We start from the raw sequence: 10758 nt of genomic DNA, 5'->3' as shown, positions 1-10758 counted from the left end.
AAACCCAATTTAAAATGCAGGTTAAAATACAATTTAAAATGCAGCCTCATTTTAAAAGTAGCCCATAGATCAAAACCATAAGGGGAGAGAAACATAAGGGTCAGACTGAGTCCAAACCAAAGGCCAGGCGGAACAGCTCTGTCTTGCAGGCCCTGCAGAAAGATTTCAAGTCCCGCAGGGCCCTAGTCTCTTGTGACAGAGCGTTCCACCAAGTCGGGGCCAGTACTGAAAAGGCCCTGGCCCTAGTTGAGACCAATCTAACCACCTTGCGACTTGGGACCTCCAAAGTGTTGTCATTTGTGGACCTTAAGGTCCTCCGCTGGGCATACCAGTAGAAGCGATCCCATAGAACTTTCTAACAGTAAGACCTGTTTGAGAGTGGAACACACTCCCTTGGGAGGTTGTGGGTTCTCTTTCCTTAGAGGTTTTTACGCAGAGGTTAGATGGTCATCTGCCATGGATGCTTTAGCTGAGATCCCTGCATTGCAAATGACATTTCATGTTGCACCAGATTTGGCTCAATGGCAGTCAGTCTTGAACACAGTTTGGAATAGGAGTCATATATGTCGGCATAGCTTCCTCCACCTTTTTATATTTTAGATCGCTCAGCTAAATGCTTATTTCTCGTTTTTTCAAATGAACCACTGTGGCCGATTCATGAGAACCACCAAACTTTAAAAACTGCAGGTGACAATCTGAGAGCTGTAGGCATATTTTCTGCCAAAGCACCATGCCAAGCTATGAAAAGCTTCTGTTAAGACTTTAGTGTGCTTTGAGCTTCTACTCCAGAACACTGTCTCTTCAAAATCTATTGTGTGCTAACTTCTTGGTACTGGGAACGTAACGACAGAGCAATGCTACTGAAGTGAAGCACTATGTTTACGAAGGTAATCAATAGCATGATTAACTTGGTAAAGTAGAAGGCTGATCAATCTTATTATTGATCAGTTTAACAAATGCATTAGAGTGTCTGTGTAGTATGGCTACATGTGTCAATGGCAGGCTACATGCGCATTGAACTAGTCAAATTGTCTTGCTATAGATGCACATAGTATTGAACAGAACAAGAGCCAAAGGCATCAGAAATTTGTTCGTTTACTTGTTTGTTTGTTTGTTTTGTTTAAATATTTCCATTATGTCACTCACTGTCAGTTTTCAAGGTGGTTTCGAACACTGGAAGTAAAAGTTGGCTCAGCATTCCTTCAGTTTATCTGTTCACGCAGCAGTTATTGCATATTGTTGCACAGCAAGCAGCACACTGTTCGACAGCAGTCAACAATTTGCAGATCAACTAGTCTCTTGAGTGGTTGTTGTTGTTGATGATGATGATGATGACATGTTATTGAACTACATCATACTCAAAGGAGAACCACTGAAATCATGGGCTTAGGATGTTGTTGTTGTTTAGTTGTTTAGTCGTGTCCGACTCTTCGTGACCCCATGGACCAGAGCACACCAGGCACTCCTGTCTTCCACTGCCTCCTGCAGTTTGGTCAGACTCATCTTTGTAGCTTCGAGAACACTGTCCAACCATCTCATCCTCTGTCGTCCCCTTCTCTTTGTGCCCTCCATCTTTCCCAACATCAGGGTCTTTTCCAGGGAGTCTTCTCTTCTCATGAGGTGGCCAAAGTATTGGAGCCTCAGCTTCACGATCTGTCCTTCCAGTGAGCACTCAGGGCTCATTTCCTTCAGAATGGAGAGGTTTGATCTTCTTGCAGTCCATGGGACTCTCAAGAGTCTCCTCCAGCACTATAATTCAAAAGCATCAATTCTTCGCGATCAGCTTAGGATAGTCATGCCTAACTTAAGTCCATGGTTCCAATGGTCTGCTCTGTTCGAGTTTTTGCAAGCAAAATCCCTGATCTGGACCATGTGCAGTAGAAATGAATTTGCTCTCAACCACAAGAATGAGTTTCAAAGCTGTACTGGAAACAGTCGTAAACTAGTTACAAATAAGCAGTGGCAAAAATACAAAGTAACACATTGCTCTTAAACAAACTAGCATTGGAGTGCTGTCTTCTTTTTAGGGTTTAATACAGTTCAATGAACTTTCATTTCTCTGGTCCCAGAGCAAAAGATGTTAAGCAATTTGCTTGTTCATCATCACAGAGATTGGCCACTACAGTCCCTACTGCTTCTGCTGCCTCCATTGCTGATGAAGACAATGAGTTCTCAGGTTTCATCTTCCTGCTATGAGAAATTTCTGCTTGGCTTTCTGGTGATGAGTCAGCAACTACCCTAAAGACTTAAACAGAAACATCCAACATTTCTGCTGCATTTGCTGGAGTGAAGGTAAAAAGGTAAAGGTAAAGGTACCCCTGCCCGTACGGGCCAGTCTTGCCAGACTCTAGGGTTGTGCGTTCATCTCACTCTATAGGCCGAGAGCCAGCGCTGTCCGCAGACACTTCCAGATCACTTGGCCAGTGTGACAAGCTGCATCTGGCGAGCCAGCGCAGCACACGGAACGCCGTTTACCTTCCCGCTGGTAAGCGGTCCCTATTTATCTACTTGCACCCGGGGGTGCTTTCGAACTGCTAGGGTGGCAGGCGCTGGGACTGAACGACGGCAGCGCACCCTGCCGCGGGGATTTGAACTGCCGACCATGCGATCAGCAAGTCCTAGGCGCTGGGGTTTTACCCACAGCGTCACCTGCGTCCCTGCTGGAGTGAAACCTCCTGCCAAATGCAAACTTCTCTACTTTGCAAATGCTAACTTTTCCATAAGTTTTTTCAGACTTTAATCCATATAAGCATTACATTTTATGTATATTAAACTAATATATTTAACACACTCTGAATATTACTTAGTTGGATAACATTTATGATAATGATGATTCACTTCCCCTCTATTGCCAACACATTAAGTAAAAAATGGTATGACATTATTTTCAGGGAACATGCAGTTAGGAACACAATATTAAATAATCACTGAAGATTTTAAAGGAATGTACACATCTATTTACTCTGTTTTGAATATATTCTTAAATAAGAATTCAGGGTGATCTACAAAAACTCAGTGAAACATTAAAAATACAAAACCATTCCATTTAAAATTGCATATTATCAATCCATCACTGAGGTACAGCATTGAAAAACATCACATTGATACTGAACACCCCTATCTGTTCCAAAGGCCTGGGAAAAGAAACTGCCTTCGAAAGATGCTGAAATATCAACACTGAGGAGGACAACCACAGAGGAAGGGAACCACAGGTGTGGTGCCACCACTAAGGAGGCCCTTTTCCTCAGCAGTGTACAAAAGGTTGTGCCTATTGGCAAAATCTTAAAGCCTGGGCTAGCAGATATCAGAAAATATACTTCTTCAAATATTTGAGACCAAGTCATTCTAGTCTTTATATATCCATGTCAAAACAGTGAATTTTGCTCAGAAACGGTGTTAATAATAATAGTAATAATAATATTTTTTTATTTATACCCCGCCCATCTGGCTGGGCTTCCCCAACCATTCTGGGTGGCTTTCAACAAAATATTAAAATACAGTAATGCATCAAACATTAAAAGCTTCCCTAAACAGGGCTGCCTTCAGATGTCTCCTAAAAGTCTGGTAGTTGTTGTTCTCTTTGACATCTGGTGGGAAGGCGTTCCACAGGGCGGGTGCCACTACCGAGAAGGCCCTCTGCCTGGTTCCCTGTAACTTGGCTTCTCACAGCGAGGGAACTGCCAGAAGGCCCTCGGTGCTGGACCTCAGTGTCCGGGCTGGATGATCGGGGTGGAGACGCTCCTTCAGGTATACTGGACCGAGGCCATTTAGGACTTTAAAGGTCAGCACCAACACTTTGAATTGTGCTCAGAAACATACTGAGAGCCAATGTAGGTCTTTCAAGACTGGTGTTATGTGGTCTTGGTGGCCGCTCCCAGTCACCAGTCTGGATTAGTTGTAGTTTCCAAGTCACCTTCAAAGGTAGCCCCACATAGAGCGCATTGCAGTAGTCCAAGTGAGAGATAACTAGAGCATGCACCACTCTGGCAAGACAGTCCGTGGGCAGGTAGGGTCTCAGCCTGTGTACCAGATGGAGCTGGTAAACAGCTGCCCTGGACACAGATTTGACTAGAGTTCTCCCCATTTGTATCCAGAGTAGATTCTACTGATGTCAGTAGGTACTTAGACTTAGTCATTGTAGTAGAAGCTCCTGGCTTATGAGAGGTACAGTTGGACTGTGGAAGCATTAAATTATATGTTTAATGTACGTAAAATGTTGGGGAGCCTATTCTAGAGCCCTGGTGTTTTTTCACTCTAGGGTAGGGCTGGCTGAGTCTTGTGACTGGCTCACGAGGTATTTTTTCCTAACTCGTGTAACCTGAGCTTCTCTGCTACTATCAACAGGGAAGCTATGTGTTGTGTTGGTTCTTTGGGTGGTGTTTGTCTGTATGTGTTACAACAGCAGAGAGACACACAAGCTGTTTTTGCTCTCCAGAAGCGTGAACTTACTCTGGGATTAGAGGAAGAGATTTCGTGGACTTAAGAAGACTGATGCCCATTACTAATATGCAATGTGGCATTTTGTTGTTTCGCAACTCTTAATGTTTGTAACGAAATGTTTAAAAACCAAGTTCTGCAAGTAAAACTTTAGAAGTAATTTCTTGCGGTAAAGAGGATTCATTTCTACATGAGAATCAGATCAGAGACTTTCCATTGGCACTTTATATTCTAACAGGAAGTTCTGGAGCAAAAGGGGTTGGAAAACAAAAGAGAAGAAAACAGAATAAGCCATCATTAGAAAATTGCTGGAAGGAATAGAAGAGGACAAGGATGCCAGAATAAAATAAGAACAGCAGAGGCAGAAAACAAACAAAACAAATGAGGAATTAGAAATATCGAAAGCATTTTGGAAATCTGATAGAGGTGAGACAACTCCTGATCAATAAGTGTCAGGACAACAAAATATTAACAGAAAGGTACAAAGGAAACTGGATTGCACAGTGCTTGTTTCCTTTGGTTTTCTCAAAAATTCTAAATTGTGATGTGATGGTTATTGACACCAATATAGGCAATAAATGGGGATAAAAGTGGTAGTTATAGTCACACTATAGTCACGGCCTCGGTCCAGTATACCTGAAGGAGCGTCTCCACCCCCATCATTCTGCCCGGACGCTGAGGTCCAGCGCTGAGGGCCTTCTGGCGGTTCCCTCATTGCGAGAAGCAAAGCTACAGGGAACCAGGCAGAGGGCCTTCTCGGTAGTGGCGCCCGCCCTGTGGAACGCCCTTCCAGCAGATGTCAAAGCGATAAACAACTACCTGACATTCAGAAGACATCTTAAGGCAGCCCTGTTCAGGGAAGTTTTTAACGTGTGATATTTTACTGTATTTTTGGTTTCTATGGAAGCCGCCCAGAGTGGCTGGGGAGGCCCAGCCAGATGGGCAGGGTATAAATAATAAATTATTATTATTATTATTATTATTATTATTATTATTATTATTATTATCTAACCGTTTGGTACATATTCAGGCCACCAAGCCTTCCTGTTTTGAGAGGTTTCTGCAATATCCATTCTGTCCTCCTCCTCCTCTCCACCTGTCTGCCTCGCTTTCTCCCAGAGTGGGGTACACTTTTACAATCCAGCAACTCAAATGACAGGCAATCCAGTCAGGGCTTAGTTTAAAGTCACAGCAAGGCTTCAGTCGACTCTGCCATATGTATCAAGCAGAGTTGCTCCCCTCCATCCCACGCTCATCAAAGCACTAGCAGGAACATTTGTCAAATTCTCTCATTTTAAATTCTAAAGCATAGAAACTCATCTGTTTTCGAGCACCACCCCTCGACATAGGTGTTTGATCTATCAATCCTCTTTGAGAAAACCTTGAAGTCAGGTGGTTTTCTATCATATTAAGGAAGGGCAAATATGCTATCCACCTTCAATAAAGTAAAAGAGGGGAGTAACAGGCCCATTAGTTTACCTTTGATCACAATTAACATCACCCATCTCCATTACCATTATCATTTATGAAGATTGTCAGGCTTCGCTTTCAGTATGTCTATACTAGGAAAGGTAGCACGTTTGAGTTCTGGCACAAAAAAAGTTTGGATTCCTGCATTATGGGGGTTGGACTGGATGACCCTCATGGTCCCTTCAGCCTTGCAGCATACTATGTGAGACTTACAAAAGAAGCAAGAGGACAATGATGCCATTGATCCCTCAACATCCCAGAGGCTTCATAGCATGTGGAGTGAGGCCATTGATATGCTGAGTTCTCAAAGTCAGTGGTGCAGGTGAGGTGTTTAAAGTCTAGGCTTAACAGCCTTTTAATGGTGATGTGTAATGTTTCACTTACTTCAAAATGTGGTCAGCCCTACACTCCTGCTCATTCTGCTGAGTGAGGCATGCCCTAATACCACCACTGATCAAAATACTGATCAGAAATCATATTAAACCTAGACAATTTGGGTTCCATTTCAGGCAGGTCTCCACGCAAAAACAGAACCCCAATTTCTGGCGTTAATGTGGACACTCTGAGTGACTCAGACAATGGAATTCCATTTTAAAGTAAAGGCATGGTTTAGAGCCATGGATAAGAACATTTCTGCATATACGACAAGTAGGACTTGTCTCCTCCAGCCTGTTTTTATCAAAACAATAGTTGGAACATTTGTCAGATTCTGTCGTTCTGAATTTTAAAGCAGAGAAACTCATCTGTTTTCAAGCACAACTTCTTGGCCTAGACTGTTACTCAATACGACCATTTCTTTCCCGCTACAGGAATGGTAATCCTTAATCCTGCATTTTAAAAAGCTAAAACCAACAATTATGGTACAATTCAGCCAATGTTAAACACTTAACTGATATTATTATTATTATTATTATTATTATTATTATTATTATTATTTCTACAGTAGAGATTTGAACATTGCTTAATTCTCTCATTGAACTCAGCAGGATGGAAGAGTTCTGAACTTGGATGAGAATGTGCTCCTCAATTTTATTTCCATATTTACTTTTGAAATTATTCAACTTGCTCCCCCCCAACCCCCCGTTAAATGAAACACACAAAATGGCATGTATTCCTCCCCTGCCCAAGAAGGAAATGAAATGCTTGATTTGAAACAAATCTTGTATTAAAGTATAAACAAGGAAACAGATTTAACATCAAGATTTAAGGGATGTCCTAATAAACACCTGTGCCTTCACCAGGCAGTTAAATTTCAGTGAAGGAAGTTGGACAAAGGGGTTGTTGGGCGCAATATGGCCTTGGCTCAATCTCTTAACCAAATGTAAGCCTTAAAATGGGGGGGGGGAGAGGAATCCAACACAGGGATCACTCTTTAGAACTATGCCTGGCTATCTCCAAATAAATGCAGTTTGCCTCGTTGTTTAATCAATGCATCATCATCATCATCCTGTACAGCTGTACCCTAGGAATGTAATGAATTCAGTTCTCTATTGATATTATTGCGTTGGTCCATAGGCCAGGGCTCTCGCTCCCCCTTTTCAGAGGGCATGAGCAAACTTGCCCCCCTGTTGTGTTATTTTCTGCGAGGCTTTCTTGCCCTCCCTGACTTCCAATGATCAATACACTTTGTTGTGGGCTGGGAGGTGGAGGCGGACAGGGAGGAGAAAGAGAGGAGAGAATGGCAAACTCTGGCAAGGCCCTCTCAGCCGAAAACCTCCCATGAATAAAGCACTTAAGATGTAGACTGTATAATTAAGTGAGGACCTGCACTCCAGTCTCCCGTTGCACAGAGGCGGGTTATTAAGATGAGCGAAACACGCTATCATTATCCGGTAAAGAGTATGATGATTGGCTGCTCTGTGTCAGGCCTCTGGTGGCTGGCTTTGTCACAAATGCGGAAAGGAGAGTTCACTTTCTGTCAAAACTGGCTTTGCCAAATGTTATCATTTTAAAGGCCGTGAAAGAGAGGGAGCTGGGCCTAGGGGTATACACAGCCCCATATGCTGGTGACAGAGATACAAGTGTAATTCTAGACTATTAGAGTGACATATAAGATCGTTTCTGCCCCAGAACATGAGACAGCTGAGGGGATTATGCAGGACAGGCTGTCATGCAATAAAATTTTCAGAAATCTGTTAACCCCAGCTCAGACCCAGTGAATATTTTATTGCTGAACACTGTGGAAAAGGGATATTTATTAACTATAGAAAGGTATAGCCAAGAGGCTGGGTGGATGGAAGGTTACAGAGAGCCAAGCTCACTTGATATTGTACGGCAGAAGGAACAGAATGACAATGGAGGGTGTGTGTGTGGAGAATATCTCTTCAACGTGTCAGGGAATATTTGCATCTGAGGCAGAAATCACTCATAATAAATAGGTGACATTGAAATCCAAATGGGAGGAGGGAGGCCATTTGCTCTTAAGGCAAAGTGCAGTCTCTGTGGCACTCAGCAGTAGAGTCCATACGCATTCAGACATGCAATGTATTTGACAGAAACCACAGCAGCTTCAGGTGATGTCCTGGCAAACCCAGGATGTGCTCATTTGGTGTCGGTGACTTTATGTGAACTGAGACTGTGGCACTCTTCAATTTCAGAGAAAAAGAACTGGCACGATTGTCGATCTCACCTACTGTTCTTTTGCAGCATCGCTATATCTTTTTTTTAAAAAAATAATTTTTATTAACTGGCCAATCACATCAAATTAAATCACATCACATAAATTCCAAATTACAAAGCCAAATTTTTAAATTTTGTTGGGGGAACCCATACTTCAAGATCCAAAGGGCGATTCAGATCATCTTCTTATTACTGCGTTAATGTCCAAATCAGTCCCAATCAGTCCAAACAAAATTCATAATTCTATCCAGTCTTATCTTGGTGTTCCCACATCATATCTTGTTCATATAATTTCTATTTTTCCTTTACGATCTCTTCTGTTACGATAAGCAAAATAATAATCAGCATCGCTATATCAAAAAGGTTTTGCTGTGTGCCAAAAGGCAGGCATTAATGACTAACCTCTAACTAAACTCATACAAATCAGGGCTGCACCAAATATTATCCAGCTGTGTATTTTATGCCACACACACATCTACCCCTGGGGCAGTGGTCTACACTAGTAATTTTCTCTCCCAAAAATGACTGGTGGCATTATTATTATTATTATGTCTGCTGGCTGTTGCTGCTTTCATAACTCGCTCTCCAAGGCTGCTTCAGGTTCTTCTTTCATCCAAGTGAGTGATCCCACATAGCCAGAGAGATGATGTCACAGTCCTTTGTAGCTTGTCAGAGCTGGCGACACGATGACATGAGTGAGGGAAAGTAAGGAGAAGTCAGAGTGAACAGCAAAGGTTTCCTAAAGCAGATTAAAGTAAATAACTGAAATTTTACATCTCTCTCTCTCTCTTTAGGCAGTGCCAAGCATGTTCATTTTTTTCTTTTAAAGGAGGTAGTTTTGACCAAGCCCTGATAAATTAATGTAATTGAAATTCTGAACAATAAATAACTATATTATAGCTTCACTATGCATAATATGAGCATGCAGAACAAATGAGCACAACGTTGATTCTTTTACTCTTGACTGTATTTTTTGTTTTTGTATTTCTGTTTGTGTACTTCACTACACAGGTTTATGTTTCCTGCCAAAATACATTGTGTAGCTAAAAACAAAAATGCTCTGTTTCCTATTTTTTAAAAATGCATAATTTCAATCCTTTCTCAGGCTGCAGAATAAGACAAATTAATATCCCCCTTTAAAGAAACTATCCACACGTATGTCATTAGCAGCATTTATTCTCTGATTTTCTTTTTTTAAGTCGATACATTTCCCATTGCACAGTTTTAACGCAAGTGGCTACAATTACATGTGATCGCATTCAACCAACAATGTCACAAAGGTCAGCAGAGAAAAATAACATGATATGCTATTTCAAAACTGCCAACATCTGAACGTGGAGACAAGGGTGTAAGAGGAGCCCAGGGGGGGCACTTGGAGAACAAAAGCAGCCCTTCTGCTAATTGACTGAAAAATTAGCCAGGTTCCCCTGTGGGAAGCACACAAGACTACAGCAGATGGAGGCGGCTTGGACACTGTGGTGCAGAAAACTCCTCGAAAACCTGCTGTGAATCTGCCCGCAATTATGGGTCACAACACTTTCCCTTGTTTAACAGAGCACAAGGAGCAAGACAAACAGAGGGGTAGCCAAATGGGAAAGGTGATAACCTATTAAAAATCAGGCAGTTAATCTCTTATTTTAACTGCTAAATAACTGGAATTCCTTGAAGGCCTGAGATCCATGTGTTGTTTTACAGACAATAGTAAAGCCACCTCGGAGCCATTTATTTCAATAGTCTGGGACCACTGATGCTTGCTGTTTCTGTCTTTTATTTACTGTAGGATTGACAGCCCATATTACCATAAAGACTGCATGAGGAGATACAGAAATGGCCCCGCACAGAAAGCAAGCTCCCACAGTAGCATTATCATTTTAATCAATGCCAATACACTAATAAAAAATTGTGCGTAACTTTTACGTTGGTAGGGATCATACCTAGGTTCCCACTTTGAAATTCAAATGCAGGCCATGCAGTGCAATGCTGTGCGTGTTGGATTTACTTCCAGGTAAACATGCATAGGGTTGTTTCGTTAATCTTTGAATAAATTACCGCAGTGTGCTCAAGGAAATGTTTCCCCAGGACTATTGTTCCAAAGCTGCCTTGAAAACATTTGAAAGCCTGGGACTGCACTGGTGTGGCCCATATTTCAGGGCCCCACACCCTCCTTGATCTAGGCAACATGGCAAAATTACTGGAGCCACAACAGAATAACTTCTGCACCACGGTCGAAAG

This window comes from Podarcis filfolensis (genome assembly GCF_964270895.1).
Source record: "Podarcis filfolensis genome assembly, chromosome: 7".
NCBI lineage: Eukaryota > Metazoa > Chordata > Lepidosauria > Squamata > Lacertidae > Podarcis > Podarcis filfolensis.
This window is presented reverse-complemented; position numbering follows the sequence as displayed.